We start from the raw sequence: 22,804 nt of genomic DNA, 5'->3' as shown, positions 1-22,804 counted from the left end.
AGCTGCTGTGATCCCTTTTAACAGCAAAACGTGAAAACAGAACATAAAGAGTAGGGTGGCTCCCAGGACAAATACTATAGCCTCAACAAATCCTTCCCAAGGCGGTGACAACCCCAGACCAAAGTCCAAGAGAGGGCTGCCTCTCGAGGGCGTATCTACCTGTAGTTCTGAATCCTCCTTGTCGCCAAGGGATCTCCGAAGGTGCTGGCGATGGCGAGGTCTTTCCCGGTTTCTGGCACCAGATGTCCTGCTACGTCTCGCCAGCAGGAAACAATGCACACACAGGATCCTTCTACAGAAAAAAGCTTTACTGCATCTTGAGAGGGAGAGCATAAACACAATGCGGAGACGCCGAGTGAGGAATAACCGTCCCTTATATAGGAAACTATCCTGCGCCTGGGGCGTGTCACTCTCTGACTGGTCGCTGCCAATTATGCCAGATGACGTACCATAACGTCGTGTCCCTTCAGTAGGGAAGTTACCAGGCGCCTGCGTGTTGCCTTTTTTACTAGGTCGTTCTGCCAGATGCTGGTGCCATCTTGTAATGGAGTATGTAAGGACAGCTCCTCGGACAGCTCCTCACATCTGTGAGGACAGCTCCTCGGACAGCTCCTCACAACAGAGGAAAGATTTCCAGAGTTAAATGGGTAAGGGAGAAAGGGGGATTTGTGAGCTGGGGTAGAACTTGTGAGTGGGGTTGAGGGAGACTAAAGGCTAGCATTGACCTTGACAAGTTAATAGGCACCATAGTTATATGTTAATGGAAAAGCCACAAGTTTCTTTTGCCTGAGGTAAGTAAGGAGAGTGACTCTTTTTAGCAAGCAGGAACTTTCTTCAAGCCCCTGAGGGAATGGGGGCTTTTGTCTAAATGCCTGGTCTTGGGAAAAAGACTTAGGGAACAATCAGTCCCTACTTGGGTAGAAAAATCCTATAAAAAGTGGTTTTTAATCTCAGGGGAAAAAAGATTCAGTCTAGAACTCTCTGGGCTGGCTTTTTCTATGCGTCCCTTTCTTTTGTTATTGTTTAGAAGAAAATGAACAACCAGAGATTTTCATTCTTCTCCATGTTTGTACTGTTGCCCAAAAGATAAGGGAATACTATAAATTCCAATCCCCCCTCCTCCCTTCTTCCCTCCCTCCCCCATCTGGTCTTCAGTTGCAATCCTTTCAGAACTACTCAGCTCCTTACAGACTCTCCCTGCCACCGCTGCATTTCGTTCTCTGGAAGATGCTGATTAACATTTGCTAATGTATGCTAATGAGCATTAATTACCATCTCTGATGTGAACAAAAGCAGTACTACAAAGAAGGATAAAGATGAGGGGGAAGGGGGTGTTCCTGCCTCCCACCCTTGCCTCTTTATGCTCCTCTGGGAATGACCTTTCTGCTTTCGTGCCTCTGGAAATTCCTTGGTATTTTTTTTTTTTTTTTTAATTCTGTTTATCCAGGATTTCTGACAGCCGTTCTTTACCTCTTGGAATATTATAGGTGTGCTTTGGAGTGTAGAAAGATTCCCTTTTTGCTCTAAATAGTCCAAAGATAGAAGGGTAACTGCTCCAGATTTTACAGCACACATTTGTGCTTTCGTCTGGTTGTTATTTTTGTATCTTATTACTATAAAAGACTGTAGCCACAAAAGCTCCCAGGGGAAAGCATTTTCATTTCACTACACTTATTTACAGGGACTGCCCTGCACGGAGGTAATTGCAGTGCTGGAGCACACACTCTGGTTATGTATTATGACAGCATGGTTTCAATAAGAAACGCCCCCTCCTCCAAACAATCTAACCCAGTGAAATGAGTAATGCCACTTCTTGTTTTGTTTTGGATTATTTATTTTTTATTTTTTTTTTTGCAACCACAAAGAACTCTGGATGCCTTCAAAAATAGCTATTTATTTGTTGAATAGGTGTAGTTTAAAAGGAAAAAGCCCTTGTCCAAACCACAAAGCATACGGTCTTGTTTGTCTGCTGGTATGAAGTATCTAACCGTAGTTTCTCACATGTACTTCAGCATGGAACTCTCCATCTGAAGAACTCCACCTCAGTATTTTAGGTTTCTCTTCCAATGGAGGGGGTGGGAAAATTTGGGAGCACATCAGCTATTCACTTCAGCCTAGGTTTAATTATAATTTAATGTACAATAAATATGAAAGGGAAAAGGGGCAATAATTAGATTGCCTTCCCTTCCCTTTTTTTAGACGTGTGTACATGTACATAAATGGAAATAACTCATCTATTCAGTAATATATATGCATCAATTGAGATATGTCAATTCAGATATACATATAAATTCAAATATCCATAAACAATCAATTACTTCCATTCTGAAGAACAGGAAGGAGATCTATACCTTGAGTGGGGTTTCTTTTTTCTTTCTGTTCTTCTAAGAGTTGACAACCTTTGTCTTTAATCCATAGTAAAACATGCTTTTCCACAGACTTTTTTCTGTTCAAGTTGGCAACTTCAGTACTTTATATTGTATTTCTAATAAGGCAGAGATCAGCTGCCAGTTATTTTTCTTCTTCTGGGTATCCCAAAGTCTCAACAAATGGGCATGCTACAGAAGCTAGGACACTGGAGCACCACCTTCCCCAAGTACCAGCTTTATTCTCTTTGTGATTTTAAAACTACACACATTTAAAACAGCCTCAGAGTATCTTTTAGACATTATAATATTGGAAAATAGGACCATTTTAAAGCTTTTTTAATGTAAATTTTTATTAGGGGATTTTGAGATATTTTGTTTGTTTGCTCCCTGGTTTTCCCCTTTCCTTCCTGTTATGGTAGTTTTGAATATGTGTGCTCCTTGGAAACTGAAAACTCCTTTAAGAGAGTAATACAAGTGGTACAAGTAGAAGGAATACCAGACCAGCACTGTCAAATTAAATCCTTTGCCAGATCTGATGATAGTGAAGTGTAATTGTTAGCATTCCTTCTAGGCTCCACCATCCAGTTACCTGGCAATAGTCAGGTATGCCTGGCTTCCTATGAAAGGGGCTGTCCCCACCCCACCCCCACACACACTGTCTTACTATCTTACTCTCTACCCTTCTGCCCTTTCTCTCCCTCACCCCTTTCTCCCCTTTCCTCCTCCCCCTCCCCCTCTTTCTCTATCTCCATCTCTTCTCTTCTCTTCTCTTCTCTTCTCTTCTCTTCTCTTCTCTTCTCTTCTCTTCTTTCTTTCCCTCCCTCTTTCCCCTCCCCCTCTCTTTCCTTTCTTCTCAGTTGCCCTTCCCATGTCCTAAATAAACTCTATTCTATACTATATTGGTCAGTTGTATGACTGCTACCTCAGGGGGAAGGGATGCCTCAGCATGCGCCCACAGAGGCATTCCCTCCCACTGAACCATGCCTGGCTCTACCAAACATATCCTTGGCTTCTTTTTTATAAAACACAACTGTAATGATTTCTTTTTTTTTTTAACCTGGGAGACCCATACCTGGAAGAAGTAGGACTGCTTCAGCGATTGTCACAAACACCATTTCTTACGTAAAAACAGCACAAATCAAAGGAAATAGATGCTCTGTACATCATTGTCACCCAGTTTTGTTGACAATGGTGGCTTTTCTCTGTTTCATACCCATAGATAGAGTTAGAGTAAATCAACAGAAACTGACAGTTGGGCCTTTCTCTGTGAAGAGATTACACTTGGTTGTGGTTTGGTCTTTGACTGGAATACACAAGGTTCACTGTCTAGAAATTCTTCTCTAGAGCTAAATTTATTCATTCATTTTGAAATTTGGATTGCTTTTTCTGTCTAATTTTTAAGAGAAACACTTGTTCTTAGGGCAGGCATACACATGTGTGCACGAGCATGCACGCGCACGCACATAACACAGAGAGAGAGAGAGAGAGAGAGAGAGAGAGAGAGAGAGAAGCATCAACTGTGTTCTCTGTATCAGTCTCTGCCTCATGTTAATTGTGCCTCTTGTGAACCCCATGATTTAAGAGGCCCGTGGATGACTACAGATCTGGAGTTTTCAGAAGCTTAAATTTCCCAAGTTGTCTATTCATGAGGATTTTACAAGTTTAGAGAGATTTAAGAAATGGCTACCTTCTACTACTTTTCTGATCCTTTCCCTTAAATGGAGGGATTCAGGATTTTTTAAAATTATCGTTCATTATTTTACTCTGTAAAACACCATCTTGTCCCTGACTTTTAAATTCTCATTGAAGCAAAGTATTGGTAGTGAAAATAGATGAAAGTGATCTGTTTGTTAACCTAAATAATTTACAAAAATACACATGATAAAATATGTGGTTTAGATTGGAGGTGTATTAATTGTTATTATACTAGTTCATTTCATATAAATACCTTTGGCTTCCTTGATCTGTGTCTTTCACATCCCTGAATCCAAGCAACATGGATCCAAACTATTCCGACGAAGTATATGTGCAGGGGATGGGGGGGAGTGACTCAGCAGCTAAGAATACTTCTTGCAGAGGACCCCAAATGGACTCTGTTCTCAACACCCACATTGGATGGCTCACAAAGGCCTGTAACTCAAGCTCAGGGGAATCTTGAGTCCTTCTTTTGTTCTGTATGATACCCTGACAAATCCTTTCTCATCTGCATAGAAGAATATTCTAAGTAGAAAAACGAGCTATTTCTACACTGCAAGGTCAGTTGCTGTTTGTGTTTTAGTTGTGTGTGCACAAATGTGTGGAAGTCAGAGAACAAGTTTTCAGGTGTAGCTTCCCACCTCTCACCTTGATTAGATAGGAGGTCTTTTCTATTGTTGTACTTCATAGCCCAGGCTAGTTGGTCTTCGAAATTCTCAGTGATTGGGTTTTTCTCTCTCTCTTCTCTCTTTAGGAAGTCTAGGATTAAAGACACCTGCTTTTGACTATTGTCTTTTATTGCCATACAAATTCAGTCTTTGGTCTATACCATCTCCTGGTTCTTTGGCCACCATATTGATTGATTGGCCTCCATATTGACCAAACGACTGGTCAATTTCTAGTTCAAATTGCGGTTAACTAGCAGTTGTGACATATTTCTTTGATGCATATGACTTGCTTTCTAGAATATCTTTTTTTCACTAAAGATTCTGGAAGGCCCCGTCAGAGATGCCAATTGATACTGGTGAAATCAAGACCCTTTCTTGGGGTTCTTAGTCTCATAAATAAAGAAATTTAAGAATGGACATAGAAGGAAGCTTGAGGACAGTTTTATAATTTAAAAGGAAAACCCCAGGGCAGGTAAGCTGTCAATCTCAGCAGTTGACCAGAAGAGCAAAATGAAGGAAGACGAGAAAACATAAAATGTAACTGAGGTTAGACACATGAAGGACAAGAAGCCATGTGATAGAGAAGAAGAAAAGTACCAGAAATCAATACTTAAGTTCGGGATAGCCTTCTAAAGTAGGAAAAAGGTGAAAAAAAAGGGAGGGATGTGTATCTTATCTTACTCAAAAAGGTCTTTGGATCGAACAGAGTCTCACAGTGGTTGGTAGGGACTGCATTAAGATGAAGAATTCTGGTAAGAAAAGCACCTTATTTCATTAAAGGCCATTTAGTCCTCAGCGTTCTTTTCTTTTTCCTTTCACTTCTGTTTGTTTTTACCTTAATGTTCTTATCTGGTCTTAAAGCTTTCAAGATTTCCGTGCTAATAATTTCAAGTTCATATTTTTAGCCTTATCTTTCTTTTGAACTTCAGGCTCAAATACCCAACCACTTATTTCATGCCGTGCCTGAATATATTACAGGTATCTCACTTATAAACTCAGTCTAAAAGAAAATCACCACGAAGGCATTTTTTAATCCTTGTATCAGATAAAAACACTCCTTAAATCAAGGGTGTTTCTTTAAGACTTAATACATTCCTACCCCAAGCATTTTTTTTTCTGTATATCTTCGTGGATATACATCCACTAATTAAAAAATTCTTTTTTGCAAAAATTTTATTCCAAAAGAATAATCTGATGCAGCAACATTACTTTTCTGAGCTGAATTTGGTCAGAGGAATGAGCAATATTGAGTTTTCCTGCCCACTTGGTTACTATCACCCTGAAATACAACGAAGGACTTGGAGAAGAACTACAGACCAAGTAAGAAAGCCCCAGACAACATCCACTTTTCTGAATAACTCCAGGCCTTCTGAAATATGACATTTTCTGTTGTTTCCTTTTATGGTTCTTTTAATTACTGATTTTATTTGCATGAAATGAGGATCTGGGTTGCCTAGGAGTTCATCTGTTCCTACTGCATATTCTTCTTTTAAATAGGCACACTGACGTAGTTCCCTGATTGCCTCCAACATTTGGACAGATCTTGCTGTCTTCTCTCCTTTCACTGTCTTCTCATTACTCTAGAGAGAAGGGTTATTTTACAAGTAGAGGATCAATAGAGTTTTCAAAAAGCAGCCAATAAATGAGTGGGTCATAGGATTGGGAATAAGCTATGGGAGATTGCTAAGAAAAAAAGATGGCTGCAGTTAGTCCTTTCCTAAAGATTGTGTGAGGAAGAACAATCCCTTACACAGGGTGTGGCCTTAGACTTCTTAACTTGATTAACATTGTGTCCAACAATACAGAGCAGCGTTGATGGTTATTCCAAAGACCATATGCGATTCCATTAATATGAAGCTTGCTACATACCTCTGTTCAATTTCCTGAAGTACAGAGGGTCAAGAATTGATCAGAGGTGTATAACAGTGGAGGATGAGTAACTAGGGGTAGCCATTAGAAAGTCCCATATGCCAGGGAAGCAAGAGGTCCCCAGGACCCAACAGTGATGACATTAGCCGAAATATCCAATGAAGGGGAAATAAAACTTGTAGAGATCATATCTAGTGGTTAGGCACGGTCCTAGTTGAGGGATGGGACCACCCACCCATCTCAAAAATATTAACCCAGAATTACTCCTGTTTAAAGAAAATGCAGGGACAAAGAGTGGAGCAGAGACTGAAGCAAAGGCCATCCAGAGACTGCCCCACCTAGTGATCTATTCCATCTACAGACACCAAAGCCAGTCACTATTACTGGTGCCAAGAAATGCTTGCTGACAGGTGTTGTGGTTTGCCCAGAAGTTACTGTATTTCGATGCTAATTCCACTGCCCCTAGGACAGCTGCCTAGTGAAGGACTCAGAACTCAGGTGACTTCACCAGAACCACCTCTCCATTGAATTTGTAAAGTACTGGTGAGGGGCAGGTACAGGATAGAAGGAGGCCTGTCATTGGAGGAGAAGGAAGGATGGGTGGGAGAGAAGTTTGAAGGAAGAGGAGGAGACTAAGGGAGAGAGGACAGAGAGAGGGGAGAAGCCATGGCAGGTGATGTTAAGATTCCACTCTGTGTATTTACAGGTTGTTATTAATGTTCTTAAGGGATGGATAGTACCGGGCTTTGTATGTTTAAGTGGGCAATTATATCTTACCAATTGGATCTAAGATTATTGTGTTGTGTGTTCTTTTATGTGAGGGTTTGAGTGTAGGAAAGTGTGTGGCTGGGCAGTGTTTCTGCCAAGATATCTAGCAGATATCTGGGCACCGTGGTGCGGACCTAGCGGGGTAAAAGACCAACAATATATTTTTATTTTTATATTTTTACAACAACAGACAGGAGCCTGGTATAGTTGTTCAGAGAGGCTCTGCCAAAGCCTGATCAATACAGATTCGGATGCTTGAAGGCAGCTACAGGACTGAGCACAAGGACCCCGAAGGAGGATTTCCTAGAGGAAGGACTGAAGGAGCTGAACGGATTTGCAACTCCATAGGAAGAACAACAAAAACAACCAACCAGAACCACCACCCCACCCCCAACTCCCAGGGAATAAACCTAAGGGTACACATGGAGGGACCCATGGCTCCAGCTGCATATGTAGCAGAGGATGGCCTTGTCTGGCATCAGTAGGAGGGGAGGCCCTTGGTCTTTTGGAGGTTCAATGCCCCAGAGTAGGGGAATGTTAGGGCAATGAGGCAGGAGTGGGTGGGAGAGCACCCTCACAGAAGCAGGGAGAATGGGGGATGGGATGGGAGTTTGCAGAGGGGAAACAGGGAAGGGGAATAACATTTAAAATGTAAATAAATAAAAATAACCAATAAAAATTGAAGCTTGAGCTAGGAATTTTGATAGTCTTAAATCTTAATTTAGTTTTTGATGCTGATGATACCTTAGCTGAGGATTTGGGAACAAATCAGGAATTACCTCAGTGACTATAAAAATGGCCTTATCAAAAAAAAGGAATGCTAGAGCAAGCCAGCGGTATTCTATGAGAATGAGAGGTGAACACACACAGAGACCAGCCCATTTGGGAGGGGGACAGCTGTATCTGCAAGATTTGTAGCATTAAGAATCACAGCTCTTTTTTAGTTCTTACTTGACACCATAGGGATAGTTGGGTTTAATCTGATAGACAGTTAGAATTGTCATTTCTCTACTAAGAAAGATAATCCTGGACTCCCAACTGTGCCCTACCCTGACCTGTTGTTAGAGAAAACCATATTTCTCCTGATGATGTTTTTGTTTGTCATGTGGCCTTTCCTAAACTTTGTATTATATTTTCGTTCACTTCATAGTTTTCCTATCTTGATTGTTTTAAACCATCACATCACATTCCAACAAGCTGATCATTATAAATCAGCACAATATATTATTCATTTTAAAAAATAATTGCTTTGGATAAGTTGGTGTGCTGGCTATAGTTTTATGTCAACTTGACACAAGCTAAAGAGTTACCTGAAGGGAGAAACCCTCAATTCTGAAAATGTCTTCATAAGATCTGGTTGTAGGGCATTTCTTAATTAGCGATAGGTGGGGGAGGGCTCAGCCCATTGTGGGTGGTGCTGTACCTGGGCTGGTGGATCTGGTTTCTATAACAATAGTTCTCAACATTCCTAATGTTACAACCCTTCAATACAGTTTCTCATCTTGTAGTGACAACTCTCAACCATAAAATTATTTCACTGCTACTTTATAAATATAATTTTGCTATTATGAATTGTAATATAAATGTCTGATGTGCAGAATATGTGAAATGCCACCCCCAAAGGAGTTGCAACCCACAGATTGAGAACTGCTGTTTTATAAGAAAGCAGGCCTATCAAGCCATGGAGACCAAGCCATTAAGCAGCACCCCTCCAGGGACTCTGAGTCAGCTTCTGCCTCCAGGTTTCTACCCTGCTTCAGTTCTTGTGCTCACTAGTTTTGATGATAAACTGTTATATCATTGGTTCTCAACCTTCCTCATGATGTGGCCCTTTAATACAGTTGTGGTGACTCCCAACCATAAGATTATTTTTATTGCTACTGTAATTTTGCTACTGTTATGAATGATAATGTAATAACTGTTTTCTGATGGTCTTTGAGGGTTGCAACTCGTAGGCTGAAAAGCAGTGTGTTATATGGAAGCATAAATCATATAAACCCTTTCCTCTCCAAGTTACTTTTGGTCATGGTGTTTCATCACAGCCACAGTAATCTAAACTAAGACAATTGGAGAATGAGCTGTAGGTCGACAGTGGCTTTTGTCCTCTGGTGGTTTCATATTCTACACACTGGCAAGCACCTACTCCAAGAACAGTCACAAGGCATCAAAATGTCTTCCTAGGAAACTGTTTATCTGAAGAAGCTTGGGGGTGTTGTTAATTGTGAATTAGGAACATGGCCTATTATGTAGTCTGCTCACGTGTGTCTGCCTTCATTATTACAAAGTTTCTGTAGTGACATAAAAATTCTTCACTGTGCAGACTGAGTTCCAGCTAACAACAGAAGGCAAGTGTTCCACCCTGAACAAAAGAACATTTATTTCCACAGCCCAAGGCTGATGTTGATAAATAACGTCTTTGCCTCTCTTAAACTTTTTTATGGAGATAATATTTAAAAGCAGAAAGTGCTTTCACAATAATCTGCTTTGTGGATGAAATTTACATCTCTGGGTGTGTGTTGCCTTTTTGATATGACTGTCATTTGAAAAAGGACCTTCTGTTTTTCAATCTCCATAGGCAGTCTTAGCTGGCCTGGTGTTTGCTATTTAGACGGGGCTGGATTCAGACCCAGAGACTGACCTGTCTATGCCTCCTGGATACTGTGATTAAAGACTTAACTTTGACACAGAAAATCAAAACCGCAACGAGAAGCTGCTTCGCCCACTTGTATTACCACTTTTTGTCATCATGGCAGTTTTAGATTTATGTTACTCCACCTTAATTATAACAAATCACTAGACTTTGGGTTTCTGATGTTTTTAAATTTTGCTTGAGTGTTTATAGGTGGTAGGCCTGTGTATACATGTTCCCGTATGTGAGTGCACACATGGACACATGCATGGACAGGCCTGGAGTTGACATAGGGCGTCTTCCTCCACTACGTCACACTATTGAGGCAGAGTTTCTCACTGAAGTCTGAGCTATGGGATTCTTATTAGTCTAGCTAGTCAGATAGTCAATCTGCCCATGGCTTGTGACCCTCAGTCTTGGCCTCCAGAGTGCTGGGATTGCAGAAGACTGCCACATGTGCCTGGCTTTTACAGATGTTCTAGGGTCTAAACTCCAATCTTTTTAGGTCAACAGCAAGGGCCTGATGCACTGAGCCACTCTCCAGCCTCTAGCTCTTATATTCTGTAAAACAATTTGTAGAGCTCAACGTCTGGCAAGTAGCAATGTCTGCAGTTAGGGATTTAACATTAGGGATTAATATTAGGAAGATTTCACCAAATCCCACTCTTTCCCCACATTATTGCACTTCTCAAAACTGTTATTCAGCTCACTGTATTCTCTTAGAAAAACAAAGCAGTATTTTTATGTTGCATGAGTTTGGGTATGGAATAAACAGAAATCTTTGATTGTTAAAATCACGGGTCATGGAGGATCACATGCAGAGACATTTAGCTGCACTGATATAAGGCACATATATGTAAGTAAAATTGGAAAGATCCAACTTTGATCATGTTTATGCAGGATGATTTGTCGTTTTGATATTTGGCAAAATAGGTTAGAATGAATTATTCTCCATTTTAGAATAGTAAATTTTGTTGTAGTTATGTGTAGAAAGAGGAAGCTGTTGAACCTATGAGTGGCCTACGTGTGTAGACTCTGATGCTTTGGTTTGTTCTGGGCTTCTCAGGTAGGGTCTACTACTTAGCCCAGGCTGGCCTTGAACTCCTGATCTTCCAGCCTCATTCTCCTAAGTGCTGTCATTCTGGGTGTGTTTTTAGTTCTGTAATTGTGTGTCAGTTTGTCCCAGAGAGAGTCTGAGGAAGCACCAAATAGCAAACAGCAGCAATCTGGAGAACTTGGCATGGAGGTTATTGGGTTACCAAGTACTAACTTCCAACATCATTTATTTTAAATACTTGAATTTTCTACTATTTTTAAAAGTCAAATATTTTGTAATATTTGGATTTTTTATATTTATCATACAATCAGATAAAATAGTACTTTCCAAAAATGGAAATAGAAAAAAAGTTTAAAAAAAGATTTATTTTTTACTTTGTGTGTATGAAGGTTTTGTGTGTGTGTGTGTGTGTGTGTGTGTGTGTGTGCGCGTATGTGTGTGTGTATGTATGTATGTATGTATACTTCTTGTGTGTCTGGTGTGTTTGGAGGCCAGAAGAGAATATCAGATCCCCTGGAACCGAAATTACAGCACCATGAAGGTTCTGGGAACTCAATCTTGGGCCCTCTGTAAGAACAAAAAGTACCCTTAACTTCAGAGCTATTTCTCCATCTCTAGAAAAAAATGTATTTTTACCAGCACAAAAAACCTTATGATGAGAATGATTGAGGTATAGGATGTTACTGACAGTCACATAAGTATTCAAGTAATTGCTGCTCATGTCTCCTTTCTTCAACAGTGCAAATCCAAGTGGAGGAGAAAGAAGATGATACAGATGCAAGCTCAAGTAAGCAAGGGTGGCTCCTGTGGGTGGGAGGGAATGTCCCTGCCATCTTGTCCCTTGAACTACTACATAAAATCACAGGAGTGGGTGGACATGCTTTTCTACTCTCACTGAGGAGAATCTTTATTCAATGAGTACATACACAACCTGAATATACCATGTATACAGACACATGTATGTGCACACATATATAACTTTTAAGTTGTCTGTTATAAAATAAACAGTTATGTTTAACATTTTCTTTTCCATTTCTGTTCTATTTTTTGGGGGGAATCCTTGTCTGATGACAAAACAGATTGACTTGCAATGAACTATAAAATCATCTGTTTTGTTCAAGGCTTGTTGAGCAGATGCAGCTGAATCTCTGAGTTAAAGGCTAGAGTTGACTAGATAGTGGATTCCAGGCTATTCTCTCTCTCTCTCTCTCTCTCTCTCTCTCTCTCTCTCTCTCTCTCTTTCTCTCACCTGTTTGTACATGTCCAAGGTGAACCGTATACTAGGATGTTTGGGTTGACCAGATGGTTCAACTACAACAAAAGGGTTTGTCTGCCCTATATACCCAGTCCCTAGACAGTCTACATGAATTGCTCTATTGTTTTCACTTTGGCTCGGCTCAGCTCTTTCCAGGCACCCAGGCCACTCATGAGCAGGGATATTAAAAAGACCATTATATGAACAAATGTATTGAATTTTTTAAACCAAAAATGAAATAGCATCTAAAGAAGAGTTCATTTAAAGGACACCAGGCTGACAATTTAATACCCACCCACAGTAAGCAGATCACCAATGGTGCATTACTAAGAGCTCCACCCCCACCCTGCCCAAATGAAAACAGCCTCACTATGTCTTGGTGTTATTGCTTAAATGAGAATCAAGACTGTTTAAAACATGTCACTTAATAAACAACCTTAAACACTCGCTGCTTACAGTTTAGATCTTTAGCAACTAGATAAATTACGAAAGCAGGTAATTGGAATAATATATATGTTACCCATGATAAAACCATGCAGGTTTAGTAGAATAGATTTTTCATGAATATTTCAAGCAAATTTATTTAGAACCCCCCTATTCCCCATCCAGCGTTATGGTATATATAAAACCATAGGCAGGGTTTTATGGACCCAGACTGACAGAAGAATTCTGATGCTCAGAGTTCTTCTACGTTGACCTACGAGGAATTGAGGCCCGAGGAACTTAGAGACACCAAGTCCTTCTATCTGCTACCTTCACAGAATCCCCATATTTAAGAGCTACTTTAAAACTTAGTTCCACTTAGACTGAAACAACACTGTGGAACAGCAGAATTCTTACACACACTGATGCTTGTTTATGGCTCTGAATGGGACTCTTTAATGGATAGTCAATGATCCCTGAATTTATGTTTATGAGGCAGATTGATTATTCTATAGAGGTTAACTAGGTCAAGCTGGTAAACTGCAGTTACACTTACCTTTATTTACTTGTTTTTACTGTTGCCAAAACATATAACAAGAGATTTATACTGTTAACGTTCTCATAACATGTACAACATGGTAGGTACTGCTGTATGTATAAGGATTAGTTTCAGGATTCCAAAGAAACTCTGAGTCTATAGATGCCCAAGTGCCTTCTACAAAATGTTGTAGTAATTTGTTACCTGTGGACACTTGTGCTATATTTTAAATTATCTCTATGTTTATCGTGTCTAGGATGGTGTAAACACTCTGGAAATAGTATTAGGGGGATAATGGTAAAGAAAAAAAAACGGACACATTCAATAAAGACAGCTTTTTTAATAAGTACTTTTAACCCATGGTTGATTGAGGCTGTGGATACAAAATGCAAAAATGTGAACAACAGACTATGCTAACATTACATTGTTCAGTGGATCCCTAGGACCTATTTTTCAGCATTTGTAATTTTATGTCTGTTTATAAAAACAGGCCATTTCTGGCTCGTCCTAGCCTCTGGCAGTCATAATTCTATTATTTACTTCTGAGCCTGAATAATTTAGGCTTTTATCTAAGTGCAGTCATGCAGCATTTCCTTTCCGTGTGTGGTTTATGCCACTATATGCAGCACCTTCACACACGTAAGGTACAGCAATATTCCTTGCATTTTAGAGTCTGAAGATCCCATTATTTGAACACAATACATTTTCTGTTTCTGTGGACAGCACTGTCTTGGTTGTAGTGGATAGTGCTTCAGTGACTATGGAATAATAACATCGCTTCAGGAGCTCAGTTTAGTTCTTTTGGATAAAGGCCTGCAGTTTGCACTGCTTCTATTTACTCCTTTGAAGAATTCCATGGTTTTCATGGTGGCCCCATGATTTTAGCTACAAGCACTGCACGTGGGTTCTAATTTCTTCATATCCTTGCCATCATTTGCTATATTTTTGATAACATTTGTCCTAATAAGTGAACCAATATCTCAGGGTAGATTTGGTTTTTATTTCTCTAATGATAAAGATGTTCAGCACACACCTCCATTCGTCTGTTGGTAATTTTGAAAGTCTTCTTTAGAGAAGTCTCTACTAAAGGCCTTTACTCATTTTGAAGCGTTGATCATTACTTTTATTTTATCGTTTATTCATAGGAGTTCCTTACGTATATATTAGTCCTTTGTCAGCTACATGGTTTGCAAGTATGTATTTTATTCTGTAGGTTATCTTTTAGTGAACTGTTTCCATTGCTATGTAAAAGCTGTTTTTGATGAAGTCCTATGGCTAAGCTCAATGGCTCTTTTCTTGGTTAGTGCAAAGCAGATAAACAAGACCCAGAGATAGAGGGATAGAGACAGGTTTAACTGCCTGCTGCTTGAACAATAGCATTAGAGTTATCCCAAAGCAGTGCCTTCTCTGAGTGAAGAAAATCTGAGGCTCTAATGCACTGAGCCTAAACTTATTCATGTGAGACAGCTCTTTAGAGGTGGAACCTCCTGAACACCTTTGGTTTATAATGTGCATTCTGGAGCATGTTAAGGTTAAGAAGGAAAAGAGTCAACATACTCTCGGGTGGGATTAGGTATAGGTCATGGGCATATATTTAAAACATTACAATGGTGGACAAAAATATTTCCGGCCACATTTAGCAGGCATCCTACGGATGGCAGACAGAATGTTTTAGTACACTAAAGTGCTTTTCTCCCAAATGTTTTTAGCTGAAAGCATAGGAAAAGGAGATATTGAAGTAGTATTAATGTAGGGCTTTGCCCTTAAGGGTACCTTCCTCTCTTGGCTCCTAACTGTCCTATTTATGATTTTTTCTTTTATGGCTTGTACTTTTGATGTTATGTCCAAGAAAGCATTACTAAAATCGATATTATAAAGACTTTCCAGGATATATTTTTGAAATTCTAAAATTTTGTGTCTTACATCACTACATCTAATACATTTTAAATTGAAATTTGTATATATTATCAACTAGGGTTTAAGTTTCTTTTTCATAGAGCTACCTAGTTTTTTTTATGTCATTTGTTAGGAACCTTATTTTATGTAATTTGGAATGTTTTTGAGCATCACTTGACTGTATCTATTAGTGTTTTATTTGGGGTTCTTTGTTCTCTTTTATTGGGCTACATGGATGTGTGTGTGTGTGTGTGTGTGTGTGTGTGTGTGTGAACATTTTGGTTTTATTACTTAATACTTATATTTTGACATTAGATAGTATGACACATATTTCCTATTCTTTTTAGGTTTTTATTTATTCTTTTTAAATTTCATATATATGTCATGTCTTTTGGTCATATTCTCCCCATTATCTTTTGTTACCCTCCTTCCTCTTCCAATAAACACCTACCTATTTTGATGTCATTTTTGTTTGTAATCTGCTACATATAATTGGAGTCCTCTGGATGTGCATTGGTTAGAGGTTACTTACTTGATCAGGGCAGATTACTAGCTGCTACAGCACTAAAATATACCGAGTATCCTTCTTTAACAGGAAACTGTCTATAGTTCTTTAGTGATGGGTAGGGCCTTAGGAGCCCTCTCCTCTCCCTCATGTATGTGGAATGTGCAGGTAGCCATTGCTGCTATGAGTTTATAGGTACAATAGTCATGTCATGTCTGAGAATAAGCTTTTCACAGCATTTCTTCCCATGCACTGACTCTTATGTTCTTTTTGTCCCTCTCATCTGCAGTGTTCCATAATCCTAAAGGGGGCTAATATAGATGTCTTGTTTGTTTAAGGATGAGCATTCAAAAGTCATTTATTGTCAGGACTTTCTGCACTGCCTACTACCTACTGTATAAATTAATCAATCAATCAAACAAAAAATCTTATTTTGTCAAGGTTATAGCATTATAGGTCCATGAGTACAAACACATTTATTTACACAGCAGTTTGACAATATATATGTCTGTTTAGCAAAATAGCAGGAGTAGGTCACATCCCTAAAGGACTGGAGACCTTCCAGTCATGAGATTTTGATCAGGTATACAGTGCAAGGCATAAAATCCCTCCTATGGAATGCATCTCAGATCCAATCAGGAAATTGTTGATTACATCCACCGTAGGAGTCATAGCCTTATTGCGCCACTGGATGCGTCTTGCCTGGCAAGTTGGTATTATAGTTTGCAGGATTCCCAATTGTGTTCTTTTTAATCATTAATGCTTTTTCTATTTTTGGGACTTTTATGATTTTATATGAATGTTTTGAGTTTATTTCTTATTGAAAAAATTGATATTGAGACTGTAATTGGGTTTTCATGGAACATCACGCTACTATAGGTATTTTAATAATACTATTTCAAGACATGAATGTGATAGATCTTTCTACTTCTTGGGTCTTCTTTAACTTCTTAAAAATCTTTTTAAAACAATTTTTCTGTATAAAAAGTTTTGAACTTCCTCAGTAAAACTTATTCAAAGGTACTTCACTCCTTTTCAGACTCTTCTAAATACAGTTGCCTTATTATTTTCTTTATTTAGATCATTCTTAGTGTAAAACAAATAACTGAATTTTATGTATCAATATAAATATAAATTCTGTGATTCTTTACTAAATTCACTTATTTATTCTGACATATTAGCAGAGTCTTGAGGTTTTCCACATGAAAGATTATCCCAACTGCAAACTGATAGTTCCCGTTTGTTTGACTTTCCACTTCTTTTCTTTTTGCTCCCTGATGGTTCTAGTCAAGCCTTTTCAATATACTGTTGAGTTGGCCAAAGAGTTTTTTGGTTTATTCAGTATTTTAGAGAGAAAGCTATTCTCTCCACCCTCTAGTCTTTGGCTATAACAGTAGTGTGGGTCTCATGTAATAAGTTAAGAAATGTTCCTCCATTTCAATTTCGAAGCATTTCACAAACTTGCACTAACTCTTCTTTCTTTGAAGTCTATGGAATTTCTTATCAATCAAGTAAATTTATGAACCATATATTTTTTGAAAGGATATAAAAATACAGTTTTAGAAAAATAAAAAAAAATTATTTGGTGTCAACAATGAAAGTCAGTTAGATGTGGCACCTCTAGTCCCAGGTACTTGGGAGACTGGAGCGGGATAATGGGGGGAGACGGAAGCAGGATAATGGATCGAACCTACTAGTTTATGCCAGCCTGGCCAAATGAAGCTAACTCCTAAAATGAATAATAAAATAGTAAAAAATAAAAAGGGTGGATAATTTGACCTAGGAAGAGTATAAGGGACTTTGTCAATTTCTCTAAAACTATTTTGGTTTGTAGACATTTCCTTGTGAACCCTGGTCTCTGTTCTAGGCAACATAGTAATAAACGAATACACAGTGCTTTATAATTAATTCTCCCACTACCTGTTAGTTGGTTACCTCCAAACTTGAACCTGATTTTAGTGGTTTTAGAAATCAAACAGAATATGTTGAAATCATTGATTTATCTTAATAAAGACCGAAACTGTAAAGATTAATATTAAGGCAGAGACTCCATTTTACATATATGAACCACAGAACAAATTAAGTTAGGTGTGTATGTGTGTGTGTGTGTGTGTGTGTGTGTGTGTGTGTGTATGTGTAAAATAGTGTTTCCTTTTATACTGTGGGGAACTGATATGGCTGCTATCATCAGTTCATGACACAGTTACTAAAAAGCGAGAAATTTGTTAGTGAGAGAAAACTAGCACTTTCTGATACATCAACTGCTGTGTTCAGGCGAAGAGGAAGAGGAAGATAAACTACCTAGAAGAGAGAGCTTGAGACCAAAGAGGAAACGGACCAGAGACGTCATCAATGAGGATGATCCAGAACCAGAGCCAGAGGATGAAGAAACAAGAAAGGCGAGAGAAAAAGAAAGGCGGAGGAGGCTGAGGAGAGGAGCGTAAGTTATTCCTCCTGTATAACTTACAGTATTGTTATGTAAAGGCACAAGAAAGAAGAGATTGCTGTAGGTGGGGACTCTCACTGCGCTTAAAATCAGACATTAAAACTACATTTACTAAGACAGGCTTAATCTGATTGTGCCATTTTACTCTATATACGTACATATATATATACACATATATAGTTGCTTTGTTTTTTAATTAATGTATTTATTTTATTTTATGGAAGTAAGTAGCTGTCTTCAGATACCCCAGAATTGGGAATGAGATCCCATTACAGATGGTTGTGAACCACCATGTGGTTGCTGGGAATTGAACTCAGGACCTCTGGAAGAGAGCAGTCAGTGCTCTTAACCACTGAGCCAACCACCCCTCCAGCCCCCACTTAAATATATTTAAATGCTAAAATATAGTTTTTTAAAAGGTGAATACACACTAAGAATGGACTATGAGAAATCCCTCAGTAAAAAAATCTCAAATTGTTACAGGTTGTTATAATATGGTTACTTTAAATATTTGAAAATGATAATATCATTTGTATACCGTGTAACCTAAGACACATAGAAGACTACAGATGAATGAGCTCAGGTCACCTTCCCTTATGGAGAGGTATTTGGTAAACTAGGACTAAATTGAATACAAGAGCTATAAATACTTTTTATAGTTGTATAAGATTATTAAGAAAGCAAATGAGCACAAGACTGAGTTCCATGTACTAGGCAAAGCCTAAAATGTTACCAGCTCAGCACTTTATGGAATCAAAGTGTGCTGACCTCTGTTATAGAATACTGGGGACACACACACACACACACACACACACACACACACACTCATACACAAACACACATACTCACACACACACACACACATTCACACACGCACACACACGCACACTCTCATACACACACTCATATATATACACACACTCATACACAAACACACACACACTTTCACACACACACACACACACACACACACACACACACACTGTTGTTCTTGTTTTGAAGACAGGGACTTACTGTGCAAGTCTTGGCTGGCCTGGAACTCACTGGTAAACCGGGCTGGCCTCAGACATTCTAAGATTAAACGTGTGAGCCACCACTCACCGCTCATATTTATATTAAAAATATTCAGCATTTTTTAGCTCCAAAATTTTACTTCTGACACTGTAGAGAGTAATGTGCTTAAATGCTATTTTTAAAAGATTATTTCTTGGATTACTAGAAATTTGCAGATGGCAGGGAGGGAAAATGTGCCTGCACATAGCTAATCGTGGAAAACCTAGACCCTCTTGGAAAGGTGTCAAGCAACAAGGCAGCCTGTTCCATACTTCTGAAGGTTGCAAGGCTTTGTGGATTACCACAAAGCACTGGGGTATAATATTCCTCTACCATGTCCTCCCCCAAAGATACCTTTCAGTATTTGATGCCTCTGTTATGTTTCCAGAAATAATCATTATTAAGTGAAACCATATGGGAATTTGTCAGGTAGAGAGGCAAAGCTACTTCCTTCTAGAATATAAGAAACCAGATTGGTTCTTAATGTTTTAGCTTCAGTTTTGAATTTTCCTTCCACTGTTATTTCTTTTTCCTCCCTGAACTTTATCTTTTCCTTTTAAATACCATGGTATCATTTGCCTTACGTTTTGACTCTGATACTTTTATTTGCATTCTCTTTTTAGCAAGGAGTTTTTTAAAATAAAAATCAAAATGCAATCCAATTTCAATGTCATGACAGTTAGTGCCACCCTTATACAGGAATATGTCCTGTTAGCAAAATTTGTTCTTTCTTGGAGGTGTTTCCCCAAGAAGACATCACCAATGCACACACGTGTGTCATAAATTCCACAATCGAATTTGGTCTTCCTCCTCAGTTATGCCCGAGGGGAAAATCTCTCTAAGAAGACAAGTTGGGCTGGAATTTTTCTGCCTGAGAACTTTCATGTAAATCGCTCAGCTTCTGGAAAACAGCCCTGTGCTCATCCAGTGGATCTTCTATGAGAGTATCTCCCCTGAGTTCATCTCGCTTCCATTCTGAGATCTCAAAGCACCTTTATGTCACTCCCCATCTCCCAAATCCTCTCTATAGCCAACTCTAGTCACTACAGTTTTCAAATTATGTTCCTCCAGCTCTAGTGCTCTATATGCACAATAAAGGTGTTTATTACCATGGTTAGTCCTGACTAACATGTTAGGGTCTATCTTCTATTGTTTTCTTTGTAGATGAGAATCTTTTGTTAAAAAGGAATATAATCTTGAAATGTATTTTGAGAAAAACACTATTAGACAACAATCAAGAACAGATTGATTTAGGTGAATTCATTCAGAATCTTTGTCTTCAGATGTTCTAGCAAAGCCTCAGGGAGTTTCCCTTGCCCCCCACCCCCATTTTATATCGACTTCCTATAAAGTTGTAATGCTATCTTTGTTCATGGTTAAGACATACTGCCTAGTTAGACACTGTAGAGTAATTCTAGTGATAGCACAGGCTTTTCCTGACTCACTTACAAACAAGTAAGCAAAATGTTCATAGTAGTGAAAAAAATTCAGTATGTTATGTTTCTTTGCCTCACAACTGTTGGTAAGCTTAAGATAGAAAGTTTTTCCTTCAGAGTACTTCTGAATTTCAGAAGATAGAACATATGCCATATATATATATATATGTATATATATATATATAATATGAGAATTCTTTCTTTAAGTGGTTTCTAGATAAGCAGTTTCCATGTAATGCTGATGAGAGTGATATTTTAGTTGCTTGAGTATACTCTGAAGTACATCAGGATCCTCTTGGAGTTATGAACAATTAACAACAAAGTGCTTAGAAACATTCAAGCCTTAGGTCATTTAGGGTAGAACACACATCTTTCCATGTCATCGTCACCTTGTGGAGCATTGCTGTGTTCTAGGATTCTTTGATTCAGTTACTGGGTTCAGGATGATAACTCAATGCTATTCAGAAAAGCTTAATAATACATAAATGTTTCTTCAGTAAACGTTTATGCAGACCCCCAAATTCATAGTATAGTAAGGGAGAGGCTACTCAGACACAAATTATGGTGAAATAAGATAGAATATGTGCTGGAGAGAAAATAGAAACAAAGTGTTTGGAGACTGAGAGAAGTAAATGTTCCTGGAAAATGAGTACCAGTGTTGCATGGGGAGTAAGGGTTTAGTATTAGAATTGTCTTTCTTAGATGGTCCCTGGAACTTGGCATGTAAATTTGAACATTTGAGACCGTTCAAACATTGACTGGCTCATTCTTTTATCTTACTAAGACTGTCTTACACAGGATTCATAGTGGAACTCAGCAATGAAGTACATTATCTTAGTTAATGTACTTGTGAATTATTCTGGAATGGTGGCCCCAGTAAAGGTTTGAAGTATCAGATAATTAGGTTCCTAATTTGAAAGACCTGTTATTGCAAATTGACGCCAGTCTTGATGATTTCACTCATCCATCCCATGTGCTAGCTTTCTTTGTTTTCAAGAGAAGCATGTTTTGGTTTCTGTTCCTATCCATGGCTACATGGAAGCAAGTTCAATTATTTTAAAACATTTAAATTTAAAAACATATCTAACTTTTCTAAGACTAATCAACACAACCTCTATATTGCTTCAAATTGGCAAATTATAAAAGTAACAAAAAATTGCAATTAGAAATTTAGTTAAAAACTTTCTGAAGTATTTTATGCCATGGTTCCATAGCACCATAGGATTCCATGTAAGAAATAAATAAAGAACACAATGATAATGCACGTTACATCCTAGTTGGGCCCCTATATAACTTTCCTTGAACCGTGTTTCCTATTCTAAGAAAAATATTTGTCCTAGGTTGTTTTCTTTTGCTATGATAAAAACATTGACCGAAAACAGTTTGTGGAGGAAAGGGAGGTAAGATTTCATCCCACAGTCTGTCACTGAGGAAAGTCAGGGCAGGAAATCAAGCAAGACCAAAGCTGTGGAGGAGAGCTGCTTACTGGTTTGCTCCCAATGGCTGCTGAAGCTACCTTTCCTATACCCTGGTCCATGTGCCAAGGCTCAGCATCCTCCATGGTAGACTGGGCCATTGTGCGTCCACTAGGATCAGGAAAACACCTAACAGATATACTTACAGATCAGTCTGATTGGGGTAATTTCTCAACTGAGGTTCCCCCTTCTCAAGTATCAAGTGACAAGCAAGGTTAGCCATCATATTTGTTTTGCTCAAACAGACTATCACTGAAAGGTGTTATTTTATATGAGTAATTGGAATCTTATTTTATATGAGTAATAATGGCATGATTAGAAACTACAGATTCATAACAAGTCTGCAAATATGTCTCCCTACATGATAATTAATTGTTTAAAAATAGCTTTCCCCCATATTCCTATTGTGCCAGTAATAAGTTTAGTGAACTGTAAAATGTGTGTTTTTTTTTTAAAGTAATAATAACAAATAGTTATTTGCTATTTAGTCTTTTTTAGTCTGGGTCTAGTGAGGAGAGAGACTTCAACAGTGACTTGAATACTGAGAATCATGTATGAGAGTTATTAGCAGTTATAAGTAAAATACTTAACTAGACCTTTGGAGAAGGCCAGCAGGAACGTGAAATGGGATGGCAACAGCTGCAAAGAGCAGCGAGCCTTTGTGAGCTAGAATCCTGGGAAGGGTTAGCATGAGTACGTCAAGTGTAGAGGAAGGAGAAACC

General features: G+C 38.6%; 1 protein-coding gene across 1 annotated transcript in view; it reads left to right on the top strand.

Annotated features, from left to right (window-relative positions):
- Positions 1-22,804, top strand: part of Tmc1 (transmembrane channel like 1) — a 162,922-nt gene that overhangs the window by 39,375 nt on the left and 100,743 nt on the right. The window contains exon 3 of the mRNA XM_032891708.1: positions 11,795-11,842. The gene's annotated coding sequence lies outside the window, so the exon portion shown is untranslated. The remainder of the gene's footprint in view (positions 1-11,794; positions 11,843-22,804) is intronic.

This window comes from Rattus rattus, chromosome 2 (genome assembly GCF_011064425.1).
Source record: "Rattus rattus isolate New Zealand chromosome 2, Rrattus_CSIRO_v1, whole genome shotgun sequence".
NCBI classification, from domain to species: domain Eukaryota; kingdom Metazoa; phylum Chordata; class Mammalia; order Rodentia; family Muridae; genus Rattus; species Rattus rattus.
This window is presented reverse-complemented; position numbering and strand designations above follow the sequence as displayed.